This window comes from Lathyrus oleraceus, chromosome 3 (genome assembly GCF_024323335.1).
Source record: "Lathyrus oleraceus cultivar Zhongwan6 chromosome 3, CAAS_Psat_ZW6_1.0, whole genome shotgun sequence".
Lineage (NCBI taxonomy): Eukaryota > Viridiplantae > Streptophyta > Magnoliopsida > Fabales > Fabaceae > Lathyrus > Lathyrus oleraceus.
Window position 1 is genome coordinate 46,812,982 of NC_066581.1, and position 13,547 is coordinate 46,826,528.

The following is a 13,547-nucleotide window of genomic DNA, read 5'->3' on the forward strand; positions in this document are numbered from 1 at the left end:
ATATTATGAAGAAAGAGAAGAATTCAATATCAAATGAGGACAACCTTGAAGATCTTGCTTGGAGAAGCTTAGATCGTTATTAGGTTAGCTTAGGTTCTCTCATTGGCTTGGGAGAACAATTGCGCTAGGGGCCATAACTGTTTCATTATGTATGTTGATGCATGTGAATGTATGTTGATGCATGTGAGAGACGATTTATATGATAAATAAGCCGGTGAGATCAGAATAATTGCAAATTCCCTCAAATTAAATATTAAGTTTATGCTTTCCTAGTTTTAGCACTCATCAAGACTAGTATCGAATAATGTAGGTTTCGCCTACGCGAGGTGCATGTTCTATACTATTAAGGTGCGATGAGATAATTGTAATATCCAATTGCTAAAACAATGGGTCAAACTTAACTAAACAACTTATAATAAGATTATATATGTTTAGAAGCAAGAGTTGGAAATGATCTATGTGATGGATTGGAATAAGGAGTTATTCACACAACTAAAATATTTGAGAGTTGTATTAGATACAATTAGAAGGAGTTCCTACCTAAATAACCTAGTTTTGTGTAATCCGCCTACGCGGACTTTAAACAAAGTGAAATGTGGATCTCGACCCACTAGAAAATCTTCCAACGGGATTTTCCGAATCAAATGGTGAGGGTCATTTGTTTTGAATAAAATAGTGGGAGCATATTTAATTAAAGGTCTAATTAAATATGTTATTGATACTTATATTTTCATTATTTTCATGTAGATTACCATGACAACAAACACCTCTAATAATATTTTGCGATCAATCCTTGACAAGGAAAAATTGTCTAGGACAAATTTTCTGGATTGGCACCGAAATCTGAGGATTGTCCTCAAACATGATAGAAAGCTGTATGTCTTGGAGAAACCTGTTCATGAAGAGGAACCTCCTAGTTATGCACCTAAGGCAGAAAGAGATGCTTATAAGAAGCATGTCGATGATGCCAATGAAACTGCTTGTCTCATGCTAGCTACCATGAACTCAGAGTTGCAAAAGCAACATGAGAACATGGCAACATTCGATATGATCGAACACCTGAAGATGCTCTATCAAGAGAAAGCAAGGCATGAAAGGTTTGAAGTTTCAAAATCCCTTTTTCAAGGCAAGTTAGCTAAGGGATCCCCTGTAGGTCCCCATGTGCTCAAGATGATTGGGTATGTGGAAAACCTTGAGAGGTTGGGTTTTCCCCTCGAAAAGGAACTTGCGACTGATTTGATCTTGCAATCGTTGCCAGATAGATCCAGTCAATTTGTCCTAAATTTCAATATGAATGATATGGAAAAATCTCTTCTTGAACTGCTAGCCATGTTAAGAACTGCTGAGCAGAATCTGAAGTCAAAAGGGAAGTCCATTCTGATGATCGGAAATGGAAAGAGACAGAATAAAAGACCCACCAAGCAGGGTGATAAAGGGAAAGGCAAGGAAGTTGCCAAACCCAAACCCACTGTTGCTGCTTTGAAGCCTGGTGGAGGCATAGCAAAGGAAGGCACCTGCTTCCATTGCGGTAAGACCGGACACTGGAAGAGAAACTGCCCAAAGTACCTGGAAGATAAGAAGAATGGAGTAGAGACTTCAACTTCAGGTATTTTTGTTATTGAATTTAATTTATCTACTTCTGTATCATGGGTATTAGATACTGGATGCGGTTCTCACATTTGTACCAATGTGCAGGGGCTAAAAAGGAGTAGAGATTTGGCAAAAGGTGAAGTTGACCTACGAGTTGGCAATGGAGCAAAGGTTGCTGCTTTAGCCGTAGGAACTTATGTATTGACTTTACCTAGTGGTTTAATAATTCAGTTAGAGAACTGTTATTATGTACCTGCAATTAGCAGGAATATTATTTCCGTTTCTTGTTTGGACAAGTTTGATTTTTCATTTATAATAAAGAACAATTGTTGCTCAATTTATTTGAATGATATATTCTATGCTACTGCACAAATGAACAATGGACTATATGTCCTTGATCTTAAAATGCCTATTTATAACATTAATACTAAAAGGATGAAATCTAATGAGTTAAATTCAACTTACCTTTGGCATTGTCGATTAGGCCACATAAATGAGAAACGCATTTCCAAACTCCATAAAGATGAACTCTTGGACTCTTTTGATTATGAATCACATGAGACATGTAGGTCTTGTCTAATTGGAAAGATGACAAAGTCTCCATTCACAGGAAAAGGTGAAAGAGCTAATGATCTTTTGGCCCTCATACATACTGATGTATGTGGACCACTAAACATACCAGCCAGAGGAGGTTTTCAGTACTTCATCACATTTACTGATGATTTCAGTAGATATGGTTATGTGTATTTAATGAAACACAAATCAGAGTCCTTTGAAAAGTTCAAGGAATTCAAGAATGAAGTACAAAACCAACTAGGTAAGAATATTAAAACTCTTCGATCAGATCGAGGTGGTGAGTATTTAAGCCTAGAGTTTGATGACCATCTGAAAGAGTGTGGGATCTTATCCCAACTTACTCCTCCTGGAACACCCCCAATGGAATGATGTATCTGAGAGAAGAAATCGAACCTTGTTAGACATGGTCCGATCCATGATGAGTCACGCCGATCTTCCAAACTCCTTTTAGGGACATGCACTATTGACAACAGCTTACACACTTAACCGTGTTCCATCCAAAAAGGTTGAGAAGACACCATATGAGATATGGAGTGGTAAGAAACCACATATGTCTTACATGAAGATTTGGGGTTGCGAAGTTTATGTGAAACGACAAATTTCAACTAAGCTTGAGCCCAAATCTGACAAATGCTTATTTGTGGGGTATCCTAAAGAAACAAGAGGGTATTACTTCTACAATCCTTCTGAGCGCAAAGTGTTTGTCGCTCGAACTAGAGTTTTCCTAGAAAAGGATTTTATTTCCAAAGGAATCAGTGGGAGGTGATAACGCTGAAATTTACCGTATTTTCGACTCCGATTTCACATGCATTCTAGTTGTTTTATTGTTATTTTGTTGTGTTATTGCTATGTTTTCCTTTGTTTTTAGGTTTTTACTTTAATCGGAGCCCCGATCGAGAAAAGGAGCGAAAAAGAGCCAAAAACCCTAAAATTTAGCATTTTGTACTTATGGCCTACCCCATGGCTGGCGCCATAGACCCTGCCATGACGTGTCCAAGCTCAACTTCCCTCAACTTCCACGTTCCCCACTACTTCCACTAAGGCGCCTCAAATTGGCCTTGTGGCGGGCGCCATGGACTTGTGGCGGGCGCCACAAGAGGAAAAGTTTTCCCTCCCATTTTCAAGTTGAAGGGCATCCTTGTCATTTCCATCTTTTTACTTGCTTATAAATAGAAACTCGAAATCACTTTTACAATCATCCAAACTTAGAACAGAGGCAAACTCAGAGCAACTTTGTTTCACTTAGACATATATTCAGTATTTTAAAGTGGTAATCGCTTCACATTGGAGTGCTACCACAATTGTGTAATCGAGTCTGTGATAGAGTCTGTAATCGAGTTTGGAGCACTTTGGAAGGAAGTTAATCCTGCCGCCATTTTCATTTCCGCTTTGCAATTTACTCAACCCTCCGATTGGAGCAGGTTTTTATTACTTGTCTTTATCTTATTTATTTTCCCGCACTCGCTTTACTTTATTTATTTCTTGCACTCGCACTACTTTTATTTATTTCTCGCACTCGCTTTACTTTATTTATTTCCTCGCACTCGCTTTAAATTATTTATTTCCTCGCACTCGCTTTAAATTATTTATTTCCTTGCACTCGCACTACTTTATTTACTTCTCGCACTCGCACTACTTTTATTTAAATTAATGCACTTTTACTTTACCATGTCTAACTAAATCTATAAGGTTAGAATGTAAGGATCGTAATTGAACCGATAATCCGTACAATTGTTCGTAGAAACACTTAAAGGCTATTTTAACTTTCAACTTAAGTTTTCCTGCACTTCAATTCCGTTGGGTAAGATCGAAAGCCGTCTAACGTCTATCTAAACTTAATTGTTTTTAACTATTTCAAAAACAGCGAAAGCGCTTTGTTTAGTTCATTAGGAGTTTTTAACTTAAGAAGAAAAGAGATTTTAAAACTATTTTCGGACGCGTTTATAAGTTTAGAGTCTGGTTCGTGAGAACCTCTTTTGGTTAAGAAATCCAGGTTATAATACTTTTCAACTTAGTCAAGATACTATATTTCTTAAAAATAGGTTTACTACTCTAACGCAATGCGCACCTTTTTATAAGTGACAATAAAAGGGTTTGATTAGGGAGTACAACTCGGTTCTGAATACGCGAAAGCGACAATTCCTGTTAAATTAGTTCTTTTCAAAGTAGGAATCATTGCCCATAAGTAGCTCTATCAGCAAGTACTTGGATTATTAATTGATTACGTGAATTACATTCGACCTTGTCTTTATTAATTAAATTTATTTCAATACTTTACTTTTCACTGCACACTCCAAAAACACTTGTTTTGATTGCCTTTGATAAACACCATAACAATAGATAACGATAGATTGACACTTGGTCTCTGTGGATTCGACAATCTTTTATATTACTCTGACGCGTTCGTATACTTGCGAAACACCGCATCAAGTTTTTGGCGCCGTTGCCGGGGACCAATTTCGTCAAATTTCACTTTCTTGTTGTTTAGAGTTAGGCTATTTCCCGCCGGTCAATGCGAAGAACTCGCAGCACCGGAAGTTTAAGCTTAGTATACCCTCTGGCGGAATCTGAACGTTACGCTCGCGCACGTTTATTCTGTCATAGAATTAAGAGAGCTATGGCCGAAGATCAAAACCAAAGACCTCTTAAAGATTTCGCTCAACCATCTAATGAAGAACCTAGTTCTAGTATAGTAAACCCAACCATCCCAGCTAATAATTTTGAACTTAAACCATCCCTGTTGCAACTAGTGCAACAAAGACAATTCGTAGGTCTCGCTACTGAGAACCCAAACCAACATTTAAAAATATTTCTTCAATTAGCAGACACTTTTAAAACCAATGGAGCTTCTCCTGAGGCAATACATTTAAGATTATTCCCTTTTTCCCTCAGAGGTAAAGCCTTATCATGGTTAGATTCTCTTCCACCCAATTCCTTTACGACTTGGGATAACCTTAGAAGAGTTTTTCTTGCTAGATACTTTCCCCCGAGTAAGACCGCCGTTCTTCGAAACCATATAACTAGATTTACCCAAAACCAAGGAGAATCGTTGTTCGAAGCTTGGGAGAGATATAAGGGGTTGTTACGAGCATGCCCACATCATGGTTTAGAAAATTGGTTAATCATTCAAACCTTCTATAATGGACTTCATTACAACACAAAGATGACCATCGATGCTACCGTAGGCGGTGCTCTGATGAACAAACCTTATCCTGAAGCTAGTGCCCTCATTGAAGATATGGATCAAAACCATCAATCATGGGGAGTCGAACGAGCGACAGTTGAGAAGAAGGAAGCCCAAGGAGGAGTGCATGAACTAAGCTCTATAGACATGATGCAAGCTAAAATGGACGCATTAGCCCTTAAGGTCGAGCATATGTGCATAAACCCGAATACTGTAGCCGCAGTTTCGTCGGATTGTGAGATATGTGGAACCAAAGGACACCAATCCGCAGAATGCAGTCTATTAAACGAAACCCACTATGAGCAAGTGAACTACACCCAAGGAAACCCATATTCGAATACCTATAACCCTGGATGGAGGAATCACCCGAACTTCTCCTATAAAAACAATAACCCTTTCCAAAATAATGCACCTCCGAGACCTAGTTATCAAGCCCCTATATCAAATCAACCTATGCAACCTGTGCCACCAAAGCCGAGCCTTGAGAAAATTATGGAAAATTTTATCACCGCTCAAACCCAACAAAACAAGGAGTTCATGAATCAAAACATTCATGTTAACGAATTGATTACCCAGTTAGGAACCAAGGTTGACCAAATAGTTACTCATACTAAGATACTTGAAACCCAGATCTCTCAGGTAGCTTTAAACCAAGTCCCTCAGACTACACCTGGAGGACAATTCCCTGGACAACCTCAACAAAATCCAAGAGGACAAGCCAATGCCATTACCCTACGAAGTGGGAACGCTTATGATGAGCCACCAAACCCTAGATTGAGTGAACCCGAAACTTCTAAGGAATGTACCAAGCCCCCGAACGAAGTAAAGGAACCAGGGGAATCTGAAAACCAAGAAGGTCGAGAAAAAGGAGAAGAACCTAAAGATAAAACTTACGTACCACCCCCCGCCATATAAACCACCTATACCATATTCGCAAAGACTCAAACAAACCCAGATCAATAAACAGTATCAAAATTTATTAAAGTTATAGAAAAACTTCATGTAGAAATCCCTTTCACAGAAGCCATCACCCAAATACCTTCTTATGCAAAGTTTCTCAAAGACATCCTTACCAACAAACGTAGACTTGACGATCTGAAGCCTTTGGAATGTAATGCTATTTCCGAAGACAAATTAGCAAAGAAAGATAAAGACCCTGGAAATTTCTCCATTCCTTGCCTTCTGGGTAATCATGTCATAGAAAAAGCTTTTCTAGACTTAGGAGCTAGTGTGAGCCTAATGCCTTTAGCAGTTTGTGAGAGGTTAGACTTAGGAGAATTACAACCCACTAAGATGTCACTTCAGTTAGCCGATAGATCTGTTAAATATTCGATAGGCATTTTAGAAGATGTTCCTGTTAGGACAGGTCAGTTATTTATCCCTACTGATTTTGTTGTCATGGACATCAAAGAGGACAATGATATACCAATCCTTCTAGGTAGACCATTCTTATCGACTGCAGGAGCCATAATAGATGTCAAGAAAGGAAAGTTGACATTTGAGGTGGGTGACGAGAAAATAGAATTTATACTTTCGAAGTTTCTTATGGCACCTGTGATGGGAGACTCGTGTTATGCCTTAGATATCATTGATGAATGTGTTAGAGAATTAGAACAAAAAGAAATTATAAAAACAATTAAGTTACCATCAACTCTCATAAGGGAAGATGATGACTTTAAGAAACCCTACATCGATGATAACCTTTACGAATGTTTATCCCTTACCCCAGATCCTATGCCATGCCCTAAGAAACCAACCTTAGAACTTAAGGAACTGCCTAAGAACCTGAGATATGAATTCCTCGATGAAAAGATGAACCGTCCAGTTATAGTCAGTGCTACCTTGAGCCAAGAGGAAACGAACCAACTTTTAGATGTTTTACGAAGATATCCCTCAGCCTTAGGATATAATATCTCTGACCTGAAAGGTATAAGCCCATCCGTATGCATGCATCGGATTTCGCTCGAAGAAGATTCAAAACCCTCTAGGGAACATCAGAGAAGAATAAACCCTATAATGAGTGATGTCGTTAAAAAGGAAGTTCTTAAGTTACTTGAGGCAGGTATCATCTATCAGATCTCGGATAGTAAGTGGGTGAGCCTTGTGCATGTAGTACCTAAAAAGGGAGGCATCACAGTCGTGCAAAACGATAAAGGCAAACATGTAGCAAAACGTTTAGAAGGAGGATGGCGGATGTGTATAGATTATAGAAAATTAAATAAAGCAACTAGGAAGGATCATTTCCCTTTACCATTTATAGACTAAATGTTGGAGCGTCTAGCTAGACACTCTTACTTCTGTTATCTAGATGGATACTCTAGATTCTTCCAAATACCTATCCACCCCGAAGATCAAGAAAAAACTACCTTTACATGCCCTTATGGAACTTTTGCCTATAGACGAATGCCATTCGGCCTCTGTAATGCCCTAGCTACTTTCCAACGCTGCATGATGTCGATCTTTGCAGATTACCTAGATGGTATCATGGAGGTATTTATGGACGATTTCTCGGTTTGCGGATTTGACACAATTGTCTCGCTAACCTTGAGAAAATCCTGGAGAGATGTGTGGAGGTGAACCTCATGCTAAATTGGGAAAAATGTCATTTCATGGTGACCGAAGGAATAGTTTTAGGACATATAGTTTCTGAAAAAGGTATAGAGGTAGATAAAGCTAAAATAGAAGTTATAGAAAACCTAAAACCCCCAAAAACCATCAGAGAAGTCCGAAGCTTTCTTGGACACGCTGGATTCTACCGGCGTTTTATTAAGGACTTCTCCAAAATAACCAAACCTTTAACTGGACTTTTAATGAAAGATGCTGAATTCATTTTCGATGAAAAATGTAATGAAGCATTTAATCTTTTAAAGCAAGCGTTAGTATCGGCACCCATTATGAAACCACCTGATTGGTCATAACCTTTTGAGATAATGTGCGATGCTAGTGATTATGCAGTTGGAGCCTTTCTAGGACAAAGGAAAGATAAAAAATTACATGCCATTTATTATGCCAGTAGAACCCTAGATGCTGCCCAACTTAACTACGCAACAACTGAAAAAGAATTACTCGCTGTAGTTTTCGCTATAGACAAATTTAGATCTTATCTAGTAGGAGCAAAAATTATAGTTTACACCGATCATGCTGCCATTTGTTACCTATTAAGTAAAAAAGATGCCAAGCCCAGGTTACTCCGATGGATTCTATTACTACAAGAGTTCGATTTAGACATAAGAGATAAAAAAGGCACTGAAAATGTAGTAGCCGATCACCTTTCTAGGCTAGAACATCTAAAACCAGAACTAGTACCCATAAATGATGATTTCGCCTATGATAGACTGATAGCTAGAGTAGAAACCATTGAAGATAATAACCTAGATCCTAATGAGCACCCCCAAATTTCCTTAGCAATAAGTAACGTACCCTGGTATGCGGACTTCGTTAATTACCTAGCTTCTGATATAGTACCCCCTGATCTTGACTACCACCGCAAGAAGAAATTCTTCCACGATGTGAGAAACTTCTATTGGGACGAACCACTCCTTTTCAAAAGGGGTAAAGATGGCATTTTTCGCCGTTGCGTTCCAGAAGAAGAGGTAAATAATATTATCGAGCATTGTCATTCTGCACCCTATGGTGGACATGCGAGCACCTCTAAGACACACGCCAAGATTCTTCAAGCTAGCCTATTCTGGCCTACCATGTGGCGTGATGTCTATGCTTGCATTGTCAAATATGATAGATGCCAACGCACTGGAAACATTTCAAGGCGTGATGAAATGCCTCTAAGAAACATTCAGGAAGTAGAACTCTTTGACGTATGGGGTATAGATTTCATGGGACCTTTTCCACCATCCTTAGGAAACAGGTATATCTTAGTAGCTGTAGACTACGTGTCTAAGTGGATCGAAGCTATAGCTGCACCCACAAACGACACTAGGGTAGTAATTAAACTATTTAAAAACCATATATTCCCTAGATTTGGAACACCACGTTTAGTCATAAGCGATGGAGGATCACACTTTATATCAAGAATATTTGACAAAATTTTAAGAAAATATGGACTTAGGCATAGAGTAGCAACACCATACCATCCACAAACTAGTGGCCAAGTAGAAGTATCTAATAGGGAGATAAAACAAATCCTAGAGAAAATTGTTTCTATTTCTAGGAGAGACTGGTCTCAGAAGCTTCAAGAAGCATTATGTGCCTATAGAACCGCTTTCAAAACCCCTATAGGAACTACTCCTTACCAATTAGTCTATGGAAAATCCTGTCACTTACCTTTCGAATTAGAGCATAAGGCCTATTGGGCCATTAAAACTTTGAATTTAGACTACCTAGCCGCTGGAGAAAAGCGTACCCTAGACATTCATAAACTAGAAGAACTTAGGCAATCCGCCTACGAGAATGCAAAAATATATAAAGAGAGAACAAAATCCTATCACGACAAAAGAATAGTAAAGAAAAACTTCAATATAGGCGATCTTGTTCTCCTTTTCAACTCTAGGTTACGACTCTTCCCTGGAAAGCTACGTTCAAGATGGACTGGTCCTTTCGAAGTATCCAAGATTCTGAGATCCAGAGCCGTAGAAATCAAGAACGAAACCTGTAGTCCATTCGTTGTAAATGGACAAAGCCTGAAGCTCTACGAAGGAAGAGACAGTCCAACATACTACTCAAGCCACACCCTGATTGATCCACCAATCCCTACTACTACAGGTGTATAAATTCTAATCGTCAAGCTAATGACGTTAAATAAGCGCTGCGTGGGAGGCAACCCATGGTTTTTCTTTCATTTTACTTTTTCGCATTTATTTATTTTTATTTTTATTTTATTTTATCATATTTTGCATTGAGACTAAAATTTGAATGGTTTGTATTTTCAGGATCACTTTCTTAACTTTTACAGGATGCAGGATTTCGATGACATGCACGTGGCCTATAGAGATAATGATCAGAGAGAGCGCTACATCGCTATGTATCAGCGCCCTATGACACCCACACGTTATCCTGATCAGCACTGTATGGAGGCACTAGGCATTGAGCCGAGTATCCGATTCCTTAGCCACCAGCTTCACTGGGACGAGTTTGCTGATGACTTGAGTAACACCTACAGGAACCTGACATTGGAGTTCATGAGTTCATTCGACTATGACCCATACTCTGGACCAGATGGGTATGCTGCTTTCAGGCTCTTTGGAGTTGAGTACTCTTTCAGCCAGAAAGAGTTTGGCGACTTATTGGGTTTCCAGACCACTCCTGATGCTATCCCTGAGACACCTATGGGATATTTTCTGGGTAAGGAGGTGGAGAAGTTTTGGAGTGATATATCGGGTGGCGGAAGCCAAGATCCATCTACGCAGTTGTCTCATGTTATACACAACCCCGCCTTCAGATACTTTCAGATGATATTAGCACATTCCTTTCTGGGAAGATCGGATGCAGAGACACTACTGAGTGAAGAGGAGACTTCCTATTATTTTGTGCATCCCAGTCTTGCCCAATAGCATGTGGGAAATTTTATTATAACAGTCTCAGCGGTATCTCCAGATCTACCGAAGGAGTCATCCATGTTGGCGGAATCATCACGCAGATTGCTGTCGCTTTAGGTCTGTCTCGCAAGCTGTTACATCTTCGGACCTACTGTGGGTACACTACCATGGACATCGACTTCTGTTTAACCAGAGGGTTGATGAGGAGAGCCTCTTTCCACCCATGCCAGTTCCGATTGCTAGTCGACAGCGAGGCTATTCATTATTTCACACTGCCAGACCCTATGATGACCAGCGTACATGATCCAACGAATTTGAGTTATGCTCTGGAGGGCCAGGGAGAGACCGCCGAGGAGCCAAGATCACCACCCATTGCTGAATACACACCTACACCACCATTTCCTAGGATCACTGTTTTCTCTAATAATCTTTCATTGCAGCCCCCCGACATCCGCACTCAGATTGCTGAGTGTCGTAGAGAGATCGCAGAGCTTAGACAGGAGGTGGCTGACCTCACTTTACAGATGGGAGTGTCTGATCTCACCCATGTTACTGAAGCCGACTGTCTATATCAGGAGATCGCAGAGCTCAGGCAGGAAGTAGCCACGCTCCGTGGATCCACTCAGGAAGATGACATCCCTACTATATGATCTCACCATTCCATCTTATTTTATCTTTCTTTTATTTTATTTTTCTCGTATTTACATAACTCATCTTATATTATCGCATTCGGAATATTATATAAACTACATCTATACATCGGTATTTCTATTTTTATCTATATATGTCTTATGTTTGTTTTATTTGCATTTTAATTTTTCAGTTATTTATTTTATTTATTAGTCTAATATTTAATTTTTGTTTCAGTTTCATTTTTATTTTTGTTTTTACCTTTATAAAATTATGCAAATCAATGATGCTAGGAAAATCACAAAACAAATGCTATCCGGACCCCTCAAAGCCAAAAGACAAGAGAAGCCCAAGCCAAAAGACCAAAATCCGGCCCAGCCAGATTTTGCCTTGTGGCGCCCGCCATAGACCCTGTGGCGCCCGCCTCAGCGTCTGTAAAAGGTCGGGGCAGAACCCCCTTTCTTCACCATTTTTACACCTTACAACCTTCCAAACCCATTTTTTCACCTTGGAAAAACATCCTTGAACCCACAAAAAGCTCATACTTTTCTAACCACCACACCGTACAAATCATTTTTCCGATTTCCATTTCCATTTTCATTCGTCGGATTTCTTAAAAATCCAACCTTTTCACAAACCACTTCATCTTATTCATCACTTTTCAAGAGCTTTCAAATGGAGTTTAACGAATTCATTCTTCGAGGAGGGAAACCGGTGGATAGACAAAGAAAAATTATCGAACGGTTGCAAAATCGGGAAATCCTCCCGACAAGGTATGTTGACGAAAACTGTCTCTACATTTTAGGTATCTATCATAGCATATTTCATTTATTAGATAACTTAGGTTTGCATAATTTCTTTTCCAACAAAGAACCCACCTATGAGCGATTGACAATTGAATTCTTGAGTTCCTTAATCTATATTGTCAACCCTAACACTGCTAGCACAGTTGGTACTGTCAGATTTAGAATGATTGCTGTTGAATACGAATTCAGTACCGACGAACTAGCCAGCTTGTTAGGAATCCCTCACGGGGAAGGTGCTATTTGTGAGGCCCCTTTGGATTCGGAGTGGTCAGTTGAGGTATTTTCCTTCTGGGAGCGATTATCAAACACTTCCATAAACTCTTTTGAAGGAGTTCTTGCCTCAACTATCCACAACCCGACCATCAGAGTTTTTAGATATCTATTGGCATGTACTATTTTTGGCCGGGAGAATCCAAATAAGGTTAATGCTAGAGAGCTTCTAGTTTTACAAGGAAGCCTCACAAATAGACGAATTAATTCGGTCCCGTTCATGCTTGCTCATATGACTTTAACTTTGAATAAAGCGGGACCGATTTCTTTTGGTGGATTGATTACATCTATTGCTCAGACGCTTAACCTGAACAATGAGATGGCTACCCTAGACCCCTTACCTCCTCGCACAATTAACCTAAAATTTTTGAGAGACATGAAACTGTGTCGTTCGAGGAGAGAAGGAGGCTATATGATTATGGTTCATGGTGTAGCCATCCCATCTGTTGTTTTACCGTGCACTAGACGTACAAATGTACGAGATGAAAGGAATTGGACCTACGCTTTAGATGCTCCACCTGTTTTGGGCCCTCTTCCTCCTAACATGCCTGATGAGGCGGGACATGACACTGATGATGAATATGATCGGAGAGAGAGATCTCCCGTACCCCATGTATCCCCCCATCATCCTTCACTACCACACACCGCACCATCTTCTTCTTCTGCAGGTACCACTCATGACTTCTATATTACAGAGGAGATGTGGCGTGACCACATGGCTAGAGAGCAGAGGCATGACGACCTACTCTCTACCATCCAACAACAGCTGGCGAATAACATGAGCTTCATGCAAGAGTCGCAGCGGAGGACAGACAAGTCCTACGACACTGTTCTACAGTCCCTGCAAACGATCACAGATACACAAGCCCGTCAGCAACACTACCACCAAAGACACATGGCACTCATTGAAGCCACTCAAGGTTCCATTATGGGTAACCTTCAAGAGGTGAGGACCGCTCAGGATGCCCTACAGGCGAGGATGGATCAGAGAGACCGTCG

At 39.9% G+C, this 13,547-nt stretch overlaps 1 non-coding gene across 1 annotated transcript; it reads right to left on the bottom strand.

Annotated features, from left to right (window-relative positions):
* Nucleotides 1-5,167: 5,167 nt before the first annotated feature.
* Nucleotides 5,168-5,274, bottom strand: LOC127133003 (small nucleolar RNA R71). Its single transcript, XR_007807004.1, has one exon. It is a non-coding gene; the product is annotated as a small nucleolar RNA R71 (small nucleolar RNA).
* Nucleotides 5,275-13,547: the final 8,273 nt, after the last annotated feature.